The following is a 16416-nucleotide window of genomic DNA, read 5'->3' as shown; positions in this document are numbered from 1 at the left end:
GTGAATGTGTAGAGACACAATATGCTCATACCTTTAAAAGCTCCTCCATGGCTCGAACAGGGAAAACATGAGCATAGAGCGCTCTGTTTGTCGCACAAGTTCCCTTTGTTGCACGAGGCACTTAATGACAACACATGCATGTGATTAAATAGCAGCCTTTTACGGTTTAATAATCACTTTGTGTCACGTAGCGACTGGCTTTTCCGGACTGAAAAGCTACCGTCATAACACTTCTATCGGGAAGACTTGCAGACTTGAGTGAGATTTAAGATGCCATTTATTTGATGAATTTAAAACAGAAATGTAATGTCTCTCTTTGGCGTAGGCCCCGTCTGGCGGTCCGAAGTAGTTGTACTCGGAACCATCATATCCTGCCGGAGATAGGAGGCAAGGGTGAGGAGCCTAACCCCGTGTGGGACGGGGCTCAACTGGTGGTGGTGGGGTGGTGGAGGCTGCCGTGTTAGCACACTGAAACAGCAATGTGATAGATTGTGAGCAGACTTATAAAGCAATGGCTTACATGCGATTGGCTAGGAGTTACCCAGCTAATAATGTGATGATGTACAGCTGCTAGTCTTCCCGCTAGAACTACGCTACGCTTACATATAAACACTTCAAAATAAAAGCTCAATTTACAGTAAATTAACAAATAAAAGGATGACGGAAATCTATCACCACTGTAAAGTTATGCAATATTCCCTCTATTACTACTGCTACTACTACTACTAATAATAAATCAATAGTCATTTTATTATATTTAAGCAATACCTCACATATGTGATGCTCTGTAATGCAGCACTTTATTTAACAAACTATGACTCCAATGCTGTATTTTGGATTGTGCTGTATATAAGTACATTATTTGATAAAAAATAGTACAATATTATGTTGAAAATTAAATGTTATATTTTCATTTGATTTAAGTTTTAATGAGTTCATTTATTTAAATACCATTTTGATGAAATTTGTATCATCGAGTACCAAAAATGAAGTATCGGCCCCAAAATCTAACCCTTAAAGAATCCTTTTTGCATTTTTAGAATAAAAAAAACATTGCTTATAATTTATTCATGTTAAAATGGATTTCTGATTTGTTTCTTACAAATGGGGACATCCCCAAGGGCACATTTTGTTAGATTTAGCTCACTTCTGCGGACAGATTTGTCCCCTAAGTATAGTAAACCAGACTGATCTCACAGTGAACCCCTCTACACACGCTAAAGGTGCTTGATGTACCTCTTTAAACTTAAATGTAATTATAGCTCTACAAATGATCTCCCTTTAATATGCATTGGATCATTCTCAACAGTAATGGAAGAGAGAAATCATTTTTTTATTTAAAGATTAAATATTTTACTTGGGACTTTTGGTGCTGTATTCCCAGCACATTCTGCTTAAAAGTTTAGAGAATATGTATCAATCTCATAATAATCTAATAACCTGTAATCTCCTAAATATACATGGTGATTAATGTTCCTGTGTAAACGACAACTGGGGAACCTTTAGCACTCCGGTATAAACCTGCATTGCTGTCAGCTCATTCCTCTGTTAGTGTAATTGCAGCAGGGATCCAGCTCCGATCTGTTTATTTCTATTTTTGTGGTATAAATAGAAAAACAATGACTTGGAGGATATTTGCTTCGTATGCAGACCCATATAACTGGAGAAGATAAATATGGAGTACTTTCATACCTGAGAGTCAGTGTGTGTGTGTGTGTGTGTGTGTGTGTGTGTGCGTGCGTTCACACACAACGCCCCAGTTTAGCTGCCTCCTCTTCCTCTACAGTTGATGCTATCTTATTGTTACCAGGTGGCTGCAAGTGACGGGTGCGTTGAAAAACTGCTGACAATAAGGCCGGCTCGAAGAAACGAGGCCACATGAGCAGTTTGGTTCTGTATGAAGGAGTAGAGAAAACCACGTTAGACGGTGATCCCTTGAGGGAACGTTCCAACAAGTTCCTGTGCTGTGGATGATGGTTCATAAACTACCATCATCCTGGAGGGCTTGGGGAATGGATGCTGAAATAGTGCCAATAAAGGAAAAAGTGCGAATTAAAGGGAAGTTTGGTGAGTCAGACGGGTGAAATGGAGACTGATGGATAACAGGGCTGTGGGCCATACAGAATTGATATACTTGAAGTAGCAAACAGGATGCAGAATTGTAAATCAAAAATGTAAATTTATGGAAGTACAATAAAAAAGGGATTAACTTCTAAGCAATTTATAAAAATGTGTAGTTTTCAATAATACATTTCATTTTTCAGTTTGAAATAAGGTTATGGGTATACTTGGTTTTTCCGTGTGCCTTACGAGTAGGGTTGCCACCTTGGCCTTCCTGGACTCCTGATCTATAACCAAAAACGAAAACATTTTTTATGATCATAAAATACAGAAATTACTTCATAACAGCATATAATTCATTTATACAATACATCAATCATTTTATTTACTAGTAGTAAATAGTTTAACATATTTATACAGTATATTCTGTCAATGAGCAATTTTTGAGTTTTGAGAGTTGAAGCTACCCTTTAAAAATAAAAAATACAAATTAAGCTACATTGCATGCTATTAACAAAAGGGCCTAACTACATTGAAAATGTATCTTTTTAATATAATTATCATAATTTGAACAGCTAAACACCATTATGTATATATGGTAAATGGTCTGCCCTTATATAGTGCTTTTTTATTAACCTTATATGTTACCAAAGCGCTTTACACTGTGTCCCAATCACCCATCCACACTCACATTCACACACCGCTAGCCTGCCATTGGGAGCAACTCGGGGTTCAGTGTCTTGCCCAAGGACACTTCGGCATGTGGAGCCATGTGGGCTGGGATTCGAACCACCAACCCTGCAATTGGTAGCCAACCCGCTCTACCATCTGAGCCACAGCCGCCCCTATGTCCATATAAATGGAAAACTGAAAACTGTGCCAAATTCCAATGAATCGTCCTTTTATTGGGATCATCTACAGGAACCATATGAACAAACCAATTCACAGACTTCCCAATGCTTTATATGAGAGGAAGAGGACTATTTAGGAGGCTTCATATACACGAAACCGCCAAAAGAACCGATTCACCACTTTGATTCATTTGCGAGAGCGCTTTAGGCAAGCGCGTTTAATCAGTTTCTTCTCCTTGCGTTGTGTGCCCAGTTGTGTGAATGCATCAGGAAAATGATCAAATTCAGAGACATTTTGCATCTCGGAATAGAAATTAATTTTCCAGGACTGCCAAAAATTGTGTTGAACCTGGGAAATCCGGGCAACTTTACATCCATCTTGCACCATGGACGCTTTTCACAGACCAGTTAGCATTTCCACCAACTTTAACAATGTAAATGTAGCAACGTTTTCCAATGTTTAAATATTTCGTGTAAATGTATAACATATATAGTACTTTTTCGTATAGTACCATCTTTCGGATGAGACGTTAATCCGAGGTCCCGACTCTCTGAGGTCATTCAAACTCCCAGGGCACTTCTCGTAAAGAGTAGGTGTCCCAATGCCCCAATACAAAGATATACACACTATACTGTAAAAAGGAACAATCCTTTGGATGAGACGTTAAACAGAGGTCCTCACTCTACATGGCACTTCTCATAAAGAGTAGGGGTGTAACCCTGGTGTCCTGGCCAAATTCCCCCCATTGGCCCTTCTCAATCATGGCCTCCTAATAATTCCCATCCATTAACTGACTCTATAACTCTCCTCTCTCCTCTCCACGACTTGTGAAAAGGATCCATTGCCAGGATGCGTAAAGACGCATACTGTGTATTACCAGAGATTATTTAGACCACTTCTACTGAAATTAATGGGAAAAATTGGAACATCCAATATGGCGGGTGTAGAAATGGAAGTTCCGCCTAAAGACGTGGTCACATATACCTTTGCATGGCAAAACTCCATGGAGGTGTTGCTGTAGGCCGGAGACCTCCAAATGGGGGCGGTATCTCCCAAAGAGGACAGGTTTACAACAAAATGGGGTGGGGTTACACCAAAATGGGGTTGCGCCAACTCCAAAAGGGGGCATCAATTCCAGTCACGGTTAAGGTTAGGGAAAGGATTAGGCTTGGGGCTCCCTATATCTTCAATGGCGATTTGGAGCTCACTCCCCTTTTTGGAGCAATGCCTGCAGTTATACCCGTCTCCAAAATTCCACTGGAGAGGAAGGCGAGGACGGATGTTGGGCACGTGTGAAACCAGCAAAAAAACAAACTGCCAAGCAGTCTCTTTTTAATGCTGCGCTGTGAGACTGAAGTTAAAAAGAAACTTGCCACTAAATTTGAGACTATAGAGTTATTCAGATTGTACTCCACAAACCCTGAAGAATATTCACCATGTGTTCCCTAGGGAATAAAGTATTCTTTTCTGTTCTAATTTAGGAATCCCACTCTTTTAATGCCGTGTATTACACACGATTGCACACATCAAATGATTATCTCTGCATCGCAAGGCCATGCAACCCACCCACTTATCCATCTGAGGAGAGTTATTGGATTCACAATGGTACAGCACTCCCTTGAGCACAGATGTAAAAAATAACATCCAGCAACATTCAGTTTTTTACAGTGTAATGCAGAGACAAGCAAAAAAAACACTTGCACTAGTGCATATGCTTTTCCTGTTGCTCATACTGTATATTAGTTAAAAAAAAAAGAAATTAAAATAAAGGTAAAACTTTATTGAACTGTATCAATTGCTCTGGATAAAAACATCTGCCAAATGGGTCAACATATGTTAGTAAATTATGCAATAACCTACAGTTATGCAGTGTGAATATCACATCCTATGAAAGGGAGGGCAGATCTGTTTAGAACTGCTCTGCCTCCTTAATGTAGATTAATGTAGTTCTGTTCTCATCAATGGACAAATGCCAACATGATAATCTGATGCTCTATGCCAGGTGTTGAGATTCTGATCGCAGTTTAATGGAAGAGCGTCTGATTCTTAGTGGGACTACTAGATATTCTGACCCATTTGCAACAAATAAAAATAGAGTAATTTTCTATTTGAATAATTTGGTTATGTTGACAGATTTATTTCTAATCCCTAAGGACAATCATCTGTTTTCCTCTTTTTGAAAAACAATTCTGCCATCTAGTGACACTTGGAAATAAAAGCACAATAACTTTGACTAAAATGCGTCATTCTTTGTTCAAAAACCCTAAAATCTTTCACTTTAAACATGTGTAAACAATTAGTGTTACATGTGATAACCAACTATTAAATCATACATCTATTCAACTTTGAATATTTCATTTTGACCAATAAAATGGTTTAAAATTAATTAAAGGGATATTTCACCCCAAAATTAAAATTCTCTCATTTGCTCACCTTCATGCCATCCCAGATGTGTGTGATTTTCTTTCTTCTGATGAACACAAACAAAGATTATACGAAGAATATCTCAGCTCTGTACTGTAGGTCCACACAATGCAACTGAATGGTGGCCAGAACTTTGAAGGTTCAAAAAGCATATAAAGGAAGCACAAAAGTAATCCATACAACTCCAGTGGCTAAATCTATATATTCAGAAGCGATATGATAGATGTATATTTTTTACTATAAATCTCCACTTTCACTTTGTTCTTCCTTTGTTTGTTTTACTATTTACATTCTTTATGCATATCGCCACCTACTGGGCTGGGAAGAAAATTTATAGTAAAAAAACACTTTGATCTGTTTCTCACCCACACCTATTTTATCAATTCTAAAGACCACAGGAGTCGTGTGGACTATATGTGGCCTTTATGTGCTTTTTGGAACTTCAAAGTTCTGGCCACCATTTACTTGCATTGTATGGTCCTACATGACCTACATCCTATTGCTGGCAGGATATAAATAATATTTTAAATATTTGTCAAATGTAAAATTAGTCTACTCTTTAAAATGTAAAGATTAAAAATATATTAAGCACTTAAAGTGTGTTAATTATCTAGATATATATATATTATTATTATTATTATTTTTATTTTTAATTTTACTGGTTAATGCTTGTGTTATTTTAATTAAAATTTGCTGGATCAGTTATTCTAAATGCGTTTATAATAATATTATAATGTGCAATTGTATTTATTTAATAGATGCACTGTACATATTTTTTTAAATAAAACACACATTTCTATACACGAAGCTTACATTTTTTCATAGTCATAAAGATTTACATTTATTTTCAGTTTCTATTCTGAAAGCAGTTAGTGATGCAAAATCGTGTAAATATTTCTGATTAGGTGCAGGTCATGCTCATTAGCGTCAGCCTAAATGAGACGGCAGCGGCTCCATTATGGAGTTATATGCGTGACAAAATTGTGCGGGTAACGTTTTATTTTGAGTACACAAAAATGTTCAACGTGCAAGATGATATTTTGAACGTGCTAGATGATATTTTGAAGGTGCAAGATGATATTTTGAACGGGCAAGATGATATTTTGAACGGGCAAGATGATATTTTGAACGTGCAAGACGATATTTTGAACGGGCAAGACGATATTTTGAACGTGCAAGATGATATTTTGAAGGTGCAAGATGATATTTTGAACGTGCAAGATTATATTTTGAACATGCAAGATGATATTTTGAAAGGGCAAGATGATATTTTGAACGTGCAAGATGATATTTTGAACATGCAAGATGATATTTTGAAAGGGCAAGATGATATTTTGAACGTGCAAGATGATATTTTGAAGGTGCAAGATGATATTTTGAACGTGCAAGATGATATTTTGAAGGTGCTAGATGAAATTTTGAAGGTGCTAGATGAAATTTTGAAGGTGCAAGATTATATTTTGAAGGTGCAAGATGATATTTTGAACGTGCAAGATGATATTTTGAACGTGCAAGATGATATTTTGAAGGTGCTAGATGAAATTTTGAAGGTGCAAGATTATATTTTGAAGGTGCAAGATGATATTTTGAACGCGCAAGATGATATTTTGAACGTGCAAGATGATATTTTGAACGTGCAAGATGATATTTTGAACGTGCAAGATGATATTTTGAAGGTGCTAGATGAAATTTTGAAGGTGCAAGATTATATTTTGAAGGTGCAAGATGATATTTTGAACGCGCAAGATGATATTTTGAAGGTGCAAGATGATATTTTGAAGGTGCAAGATGATATTTTGAACGTGCAAGATGATATTTTGAAGGTGCAAGATGATATTTTGAAGGTGCAAGATGATATTTTGAACGTGCAAGATGATATTTTGAAGGTGCAAGATGATATTTTGAAGGTGCAAGATGATATTTTGAACGTGCAAGATGATATTTTGAAGGTGCAAGATGATATTTTGAAGGTGCAAGATGATATTTTGAACGTGCAAGATGATATTTTGAAGGTGCATGATTATATTTTGAACGCGCAAGATGATATTTTGAAGGTGCAAGATGATATTTTGAACGTGCAAGATGATATTTTGAACGTGCAAGATGATATTTTGAAGGTGCATGATTATATTTTGAACGTGCAAGATGATATTTTTAACGTGCAAGATGATATTTTGAAGGTGCTAGATGAAATTTTGAAGGTGCAAGATTATATTTTGAAGGTGCAAGATGATATTTTGAACGCGCAAGATGATATTTTGAAGGTGCAAGATGATATTTTGAACGTGCAAGATGATATTTTGAACGTGCAAGATGATATTTTGAAGGTGCATGATTATATTTTGAACGTGCAAGATGATATTTTGAACGTGCAAGATGATATTTTGAACGTGCAAGATGATATTTTGAAGGTGCATGATTATATTTTGAACGCGCAAGATGATATTTTGAAGGTGCAAGATGATATTTTGAACGTGCAAGATGATATTTTGAACGTGCAAGATGATATTTTGAAGGTGCATGATTATATTTTGAACGTGCAAGATGATATTTTGAACGTGCAAGATGATATTTTGAAGGTGCAAGATGATATTTTGAACGTGCAAGATTATATTTTGAACGTGCAAGATGATATTTTGAAGGTGCAAGATGATATTTTGAAGGTGCATGATTATATTTTGAACGTGCAAGATGATATTTTGAAGGTGCTAGATGAAATTTTGAAGGTGCAAGATTATATTTTGAACGTGCAAGATGATATTTTGAGCAGCGCAAGATGATATTTTGAACGGGCAAGATGATATTTTGAGCAGCGCAAGATGATATTTTGAACGGGCAAGATGATATTTTGAACGCGCAAGATGATATTTTGAACGCGCAAGATGATATTTTGAACGCGCAAGATGATATTTTGAACGGGCAAGATGATATTTTGAACGCGCAAGATGATATTTTGAACGGGCAAGACGATATTTTGAACGTGCAAGATGATATTTTGAACGCGCAAGATGATATTTTGAACGGGCAAGATGATATTTTGAACGCGCAAGATGATATTTTGAACGGGCAAGACGATATTTTGAACGTGCAAAACGATATTTTGAACGTGCAAGATGATATTTTGAACGCGCTAGATGATATTTTGAACGTGCAAGATGATATTTTGAACGTGCAAGATGATATTTTGAACGTGCAAGATGATATTTTGAAGGTGCATGATTATATTTTGAACGCGCAAGATGATATTTTGAAGGTGCAAGATGATATTTTGAACGTGCAAGATGATATTTTGAACGTGCAAGATGATATTTTGAAGGTGCATGATTATATTTTGAACGTGCAAGATGATATTTTGAACGTGCAAGATGATATTTTGAAGGTGCAAGATGATATTTTGAACGTGCAAGATTATATTTTGAACGTGCAAGATGATATTTTGAAGGTGCAAGATGATATTTTGAAGGTGCAAGATGATATTTTGAACGTGCAAGATGATATTTTGAAGGTGCAAGATGATATTTTGAAGGTGCATGATTATATTTTGAACGTGCAAGATGATATTTTGAAGGTGCTAGATGAAATTTTGAAGGTGCAAGATTATATTTTGAACGTGCAAGATGATATTTTGAACGCGCAAGATGATATTTTGAACGGGCAAGATGATATTTTGAACGCGCAAGATGATATTTTGAACGGGCAAGATGATATTTTGAACGCGCAAGATGATATTTTGAACGCGCAAGATGATATTTTGAACGCGCAAGATGATATTTTGAACGGGCAAGATGATATTTTGAACGCGCAAGAAGATATTTTGAACGGGCAAGACGATATTTTGAACGTGCAAGATGATATTTTGAACGCACAAGATGATATTTTGAACGGGCAAGATGATATTTTGAACGCGCAAGATGATATTTTGAACGGGCAAGACGATATTTTGAACGTGCAAAACGATATTTTGAACGTGCAAGATGATATTTTGAACGCGCAAGATGATATTTTGAACGCGCAAGACGATATTTTGAAAGGGCAAGACGATATTTTGAAAGGGCAAGACGATATTTTGAACGGGCAAGACGATATTTTGAACGCGCAAGACGATATTTTGAACGTGCAAGACGATATTTTGAACGCGCAAGATGATATTTTGAACGCGCAAGACGATATTTTGAACGCGCAAGACGATATTTTGAACGGGCAAGATGATATTTTGAACGGGCAAGACGATATTTTGAACGAGCAAAACGATATTTTGAACGTGCAAGATGATATTTTGAACGCGCAAGATGATATTTTGAACGCGCAAGACGATATTTTGAAAGGGCAAGACGATATTTTGAACGCGCAAGACGATATTTTGAAAGGGCAAGACGATATTTTGAACGGGCAAGACGATATTTTGAACGGGCAAGACGATATTTTGAACGGGCAAGACGATATTTTGAACGTGCAAGATGATATTTTGAACGCGCAAGATGATATTTTGAACGCGCAAGACGATATTTTGAACGCGCAAGACGATATTTTGAACGGGCAAGACGATATTTTGAACGTGCAAGACGATATTTTGAACGTGCAAGATGATATTTTGAACGCGCAAGATGATATTTTGAACGCGCAAGACGATATTTTGAAAGGGCAAGACGATATTTTGAACGCGCAAGACGATATTTTGAAAGGGCAAGACGATATTTTGAACGGGCAAGACGATATTTTGAACGGGCAAGACGATATTTTGAACGTGCAAGACGATATTTTGAACGCGCAAGATGATATTTTGAACGCGCAAGACGATATTTTGAACGCGCAAGATGATATTTTGAACGGGCAAGACGATATTTTGAACGTGCAAGACGATATTTTGAACGCGCAAGATGATATTTTGAACGCGTAAGATGATATTTTGAATGGGCAAGACGATATTTTGAACGTGCAAGACGATATTTTGAACGGGCAAGACGATATTTTGAACATGTAAGACGATATTTTGAACGTGCAAGACGATATTTTGAACGGGCAAGACGATATTTTGACGAGCAAGATGATATTTTGAACGGGCAAGACGATATTTTGAACGTGCAAGATGATATTTTTAACGTGCTAGATGATATTTTTGACGTGCAAGATGATATTTTGAAGGTGCAAGATGATATTTTGAACGGGCAAGACGATATTTTGAACGCGCAAGATGATGTTTTGAACGCGCAAGACGATATTTTGAACGGGCAAGACGATATTTTGAACGTGCAAGACGATATTTTGAACGTGCAAGATGATATTTTGAACGCGCAAGATGATATTTTGAACGCGCAAGACGATATTTTGAAAGGGCAAGAGGATATTTTGAACGCGCAAGACGATATTTTGAAAGGGCAAGACGATATTTTGAACGGGCAAGACGATATTTTGAACGGGCAAGACGATATTTTGAACGTGCAAGATGATATTTTGAACGTGCAAGATGATATTTTGAACGCGCAAGACGATATTTTGAACGCGCAAGACGATATTTTGACCGGCAAGACGATATTTTGAACGTGCAAGACGATATTTTGAACGCGCAAGATGATATTTTGAACGCGTAAGATGATATTTTGAACGGGCAAGACGATATTTTGAACGTGCAAGACGATATTTTGAACGGGCAAGACGATATTTTGAACATGTAAGACGATATTTTGAACGTGCAAGATGATATTTTGAACGGGCAAGACGATATTTTGACGAGCAAGATGATATTTTGAACGGGCAAGACGATATTTTGAACGTGCAAGATGATATTTTTAACGTGCTAGATGATATTTTTAACGTGCAAGATGATATTTTGAAGGTGCAAGATGATATTTTGAACGGGCAAGACGATATTTTGAACGCGCAAGACGATATTTTGAACGGGCAAGATGATATTTTGAACGGGCAAGACGATATTTTGAACCTGCAAGATGATATTTTGAACGTGCAAGATGATATTTTGAAGGTGCAAGATTATATTTTGAACGTGCAAGACGATATTTTGAACGTGCAAGACGATATTTTGAACGTGCAAGATGACATTTTGAACGGGCAAGACGATATTTTGAACGGGCAAGATGATATTTTGAACGTGCAAGATGATATTTTGAACGGGCAAGACGATATTTTGAACGGGCAAGACGATATTTTGAACGGGCAAGACGATATTTTGAACGGGCAAGACGATATTTTGAACGCGCAAGATGATATTTTGAACGGGCAAGACGATATTTTGAACGCGCAAGACGATATTTTGAACGGGCAAGACGATATTTTGAACGTGCAAGATGATATTTTGAACGGGCAAGATGATATTTTGAACGTGCAAGATGATATATTTAACGTGCCAGATGATATTTTTAACGTGCAAGATGATATTTTGAAGGTGCTAGATGATATTTTGAAGGTGCAAGATTATATTTTTAATGTGCAAGACGATATTTTGAACGTGCAAGATGATATTTTGAACGGGCAAGACGATATTTTGAACGTGCAAGATGATATTTTGAACGTGCAAGAGGATATTTTGAACGGGCAAGATGATATTTTGAACGGGCAAGACGATATTTTGAACGTGCAAGATGATATTTTGAACGCGCAAGATGATATTTTGAATGGGCAAGACGATATTTTGAACGCGCAAGACGATATTTTGAACGCGCAAGATGATATTTTGAACGGGCAAGACGATATTTTGAACGTGCAAGACGATATTTTGAACGTGCAAGACGATATTTTGAACGTGCAAGACGATATTTTGAACGTGCAAGATGATATTTTGAACGCGCAAGACGATATTTTGAACGGGCAAGACGATATTTTGAACGCGCAAGATGATATTTTGAACGGGCAAGACGATATTTTGAACGAGCAAGATGATATTTTGAACGAGCAAGATGATATTTTGAACGGGCAAGACGATATTTTGAACGCGCAAGATGATATTTTGAACGGGCAAGACGATATTTTGAACGAGCAAGATGATATTTTGAAGGTGCAAGATTATATTTTTAATGTGCAAGATGATATTTTGAACGGGCAAGACGATATTTTGAACGGGCAAGATGATATTTTGAACGTGCAAGATGATATTTTGAACGTGCAAGAGGATATTTTGAACGGGCAAGATGATATTTTGAACGGGCAAGACGATATTTTGAACGTGCAAGATGATATTTTGAACGCGCAAGATGATATTTTGAATGGGCAAGACGATATTTTGAACGCGCAAGATGATATTTTGAACGCGCAAGATGATATTTTGAACGGGCAAGACGATATTTTGAACGTGCAAGACGATATTTTGAACGTGCAAGACGATATTTTGAACGTGCAAGACGATATTTTGAACGCGCAAGACGATATTTTGAACGGGCAAGACGATATTTTGAACGCGCAAGATGATATTTTGAACGGGCAAGACGATATTTTGAACGAGCAAGATGATATTTTGAACGAGCAAGACGATATTTTGAACGTGCAAGATGATATTTTGAACGCGCAAGATGATATTTTGAACGGGCAAGACGATATTTTGAACGAGCAAGATGATATTTTGAACGCGCAAGATGATATTTTGAACGGGCAAGACGATATTTTGAACGAGCAAGATGATATTTTGAACGCGCAAGATGATATTTTGAACGCGCAAGATTATATTTTGAACGCGCAAGATGATATTTTGAACGGGCAAGACGATATTTTGAACGGGCAAGATGATATTTTGAACGTGCATGATGATATTTTGAACGGGCAAGACGATATTTTGAACGTGCAAGATGATATTTTGAACGTGCAAGATGATATTTTGAACGGGCAAGACGATATTTTGAACGAGCAAGATGATATTTTGAACGCGCAAGATGATATTTTGAACGGGCAAGACGATATTTTGAACGAGCAAGATGATATTTTGAACGAGCAAGACGATATTTTGAACGCGCAAGATGATATTTTGAACGTGCAAGACGATATTTTGAACGGGCAAGATGATATTTTGAACGTGCAAGAGGATATTTTGAACGGGCAAGATGATATTTTGAACGAGCAAGACGATATTTTGAACGGGCAAGATGATATTTTGAACGAGCAAGACGATATTTTGAACGGGCAAGATGATATTTTGAACGAGTAAGACGATATTTTGAACGGGCAAGATGATATTTTGAACGTGCAAGATGATATTTCGAACTCGCAAGATGATATTTTGAATGGGCAAGACGATATTTTGAACGCGCAAGGTGATATTTTGAACGTGCAAGACGATATTTTGAACGTTCAAGATTATATATTTTTTTTGCATGTGCAAGATCTCACTCGTTCTCTCTCCTCATATGCCCTCGGCACGCACTCGGAACTTTAGACTGTTCGATTGCTTTTCCAACCATATTCCGACAAGGCTATTAGAAGCTGCTTTCAAGTTATTTCAAGCGCTCTGCGATTGGACAGTTGAGGAAGCTACAGCTACCATGAACATCTCAGTGTAAATGTAGCAGAAGAACCAACATGTACAATGCTACAAGTTAGTACACACTTTATATATTGTATATTTACCCCATTGTAGAAATACCAGGAATACTGTAAGGCTTAACTTACTGCAATGTAAGTTTTTCCAAATATAGTAGCCTAGGATCATGCAATGCTAAGGATTTTTTAAAACTTTTTGCAGTCTCAAACAATTGAGGTTCAATATACTGAGCATCTAATTTACCCCAAACTATGACAGGAGACATTATTAGCCTGTTTTCCTTTCTTCCATTTCTCCTCATTAATCAATTTTGCCAGAAGAGTTGTGGTACAATGCAAAAACGTCATAAAAACTGCACACTGCACATTTCAAGATAACCCACAGCTTTGAAATGCAAACATAAACAGCTTTCCTAATTTATGATCTAGAATAGAATGTTAATTTAGGCAATATTTATAATATACAAGACTGTCGAAAAATTGGAGATGACACACTACAGAGGGTGAACTAAACATGTTTATTAAAGAAAATAATATTTCATATGATAATAACAAAAAGAAGAAGGTTTAGGGGTAGTCTAAAAATTTTACACATACGATTTAATTCATATAATTTCAGATGAAAGTGCTAGCTAACATGGCCAAGCTAGTTGCTACATAAGTGTAACTTGGTAACCTAGATAACCTAATACTAGCCAAGAGAGCCATACTAAGAGAGCTAGCCAGATTGTTAGCTCTGAACATTTCATCCACTATTATCAAGGACTTCGCACTATCTGACCATTTCTGTGTTTTCTTTGAAATATTGATTTCTCCTGCCACTGAAGTTATATCTGTCTCTCTCAAAAAGAGGTACATAAATGAGAACACTAGTGTGCCATTTATCAAGGCTATATCTTTGAAACCGAGTATATTCACAGACTGTGCTTATGTTCTCCTCGATAACTTTAACTCAAAAGTTAAAATTGCTATTGATCGCATTACTCCTGTAAAGGTCAGGATGATCACGGAGGCATAAAACACCTTGAAGAAACACAACAGCGGTGAAAAACATGAAAAGCAAATGCAGGAAAGTAGAACGAATGTAGCGGAAAACACCACTTGAAGTCCATTATAATATCTATAAAGGCAGCCTTCATGCTTTCAACTAGGTGCTAGGCACAGCTAGGCAAACCTTCTTCTCAAACATTATTAACAGCCAAATAAACAACACCCGCACTCGTTTTGCTACCGTAGAGACACTAACAATCCCCCCAACCCAGTTTGCCTGCATGTGAAATGCTCTCTGACAGCAAAGGCAAAGAGTTTGCATCTTTTTTCAAGAAGAAGATAAACTATATTTGAATGCCGATAAGCTCGTCCACCAGGTCAGACAGCACCCACCACAAAAACGTAGTCACTATATCTGATTTTGAGGCAATTGATGGCAAAACCCTGGAAGAAATAGTTCAGCATCTTAAAACGTCAACCTGCTGTCTTCACTCCCCACATCAGTTTTCCAATATATGTTTAACTGTTGGAAAAAGGTCTGTTAGAAATAGTCCTCAGCTGGTTCATGTCATATCTAGAAGGCAGGAGTTATTATGTGAACATAGGCAACTATGAATCTGAGCGGACATCCATGACATGTGGAGTCCCACAAGGCTCAACTCTTGCACCGCTTCTGTTCAGCCTGTATATGCTCGCACTAGGCTAAATTATGAAAATGAACCAAATTGCATACCGTAGCTATGCAGATGACTCCCAGATCTATCTAGCCAAATAACAACAGCCCCATAGACTCCCTGTGCCAGTGCATTGATGAAATTAACAGTTGGATGTGCCAGTTACACAACGACAAGACAGAGGTCATTGTATTTGGCAACAAAGACGAAATTCCCAAGGTGAATACATACCTTGATGTCAGACCTTCGTTTCAGTTGTCACATCAAATCAATAACTAAATCAGCCAGAAATGGACGTTTTGTATCCTGTCATACAGATGCATTCATCACCAGCAGGGTGGACTACTGCAATGGACTCCTCACCGACCTTCCCAAAAAGACCATTAGACACCTGCAGCTCATTCTGAATGTCGCTGCCAGGATTCTCACCCGAACCAAAAAGTCAGAGCATATTACTCCAGACCTCAGGTCTTTACACTGGCTTCCTGTTACATTTACAATTGATTTTAAGGTACTATTACTCGTTTATAAGTCGCTCAATAGCCTAGGACCTAAATACATTTCAGATATGCCTGTTGAATATAAACCTAACAGACCTCTCAGATCATTAGTATCAAGTCGGTTAGACATTCAGAGGGTTTAATCAAAACAAGGTGAGACAGCGTTTAGCTATTATGCCACCCACAGCTGAAACCAGCTTCCAGAAGAGTTCAGATGTGCTCCAACAGTAAAACACATCTGTTTTAACTGTGCTGGACTTACTGATTGGACTGCATCGTTTTATTTCTGTATTATATTTCTTTTCTATTTTAATCATTTTTACTTGTATTTTTTATTCATTTTAGTACTATTTATTCTCATTTCTTGTTCTTAATTGGTTTTAAAAGCACTTTGAATTGCCCTTGTGTGTGAAATGTGCTATATAAATAAGCTT

General features: G+C 37.1%; 1 long non-coding RNA gene across 1 annotated transcript; it reads right to left on the bottom strand.

Annotated features, from left to right (window-relative positions):
* Nucleotides 1-1001: 1001 nt before the first annotated feature.
* LOC127619374 (uncharacterized) lies at nucleotides 1002-15987 on the bottom strand. The gene is made up of 4 exons (XR_007967552.1): nucleotides 15714-15987; nucleotides 5347-5383; nucleotides 2289-2348; nucleotides 1002-1893 (listed from the first exon to the last, which is right to left on the bottom strand). It is a non-coding gene; the product is annotated as an uncharacterized LOC127619374 (long non-coding RNA).
* Nucleotides 15988-16416: the final 429 nt, after the last annotated feature.

Source organism: Xyrauchen texanus, chromosome 25 (assembly GCF_025860055.1).
Source record: "Xyrauchen texanus isolate HMW12.3.18 chromosome 25, RBS_HiC_50CHRs, whole genome shotgun sequence".
Lineage (NCBI taxonomy): Eukaryota > Metazoa > Chordata > Actinopteri > Cypriniformes > Catostomidae > Xyrauchen > Xyrauchen texanus.
The sequence above is the reverse complement of the archived record's forward strand: the minus strand, read 5'-3'. Positions and strand labels throughout refer to the sequence as shown.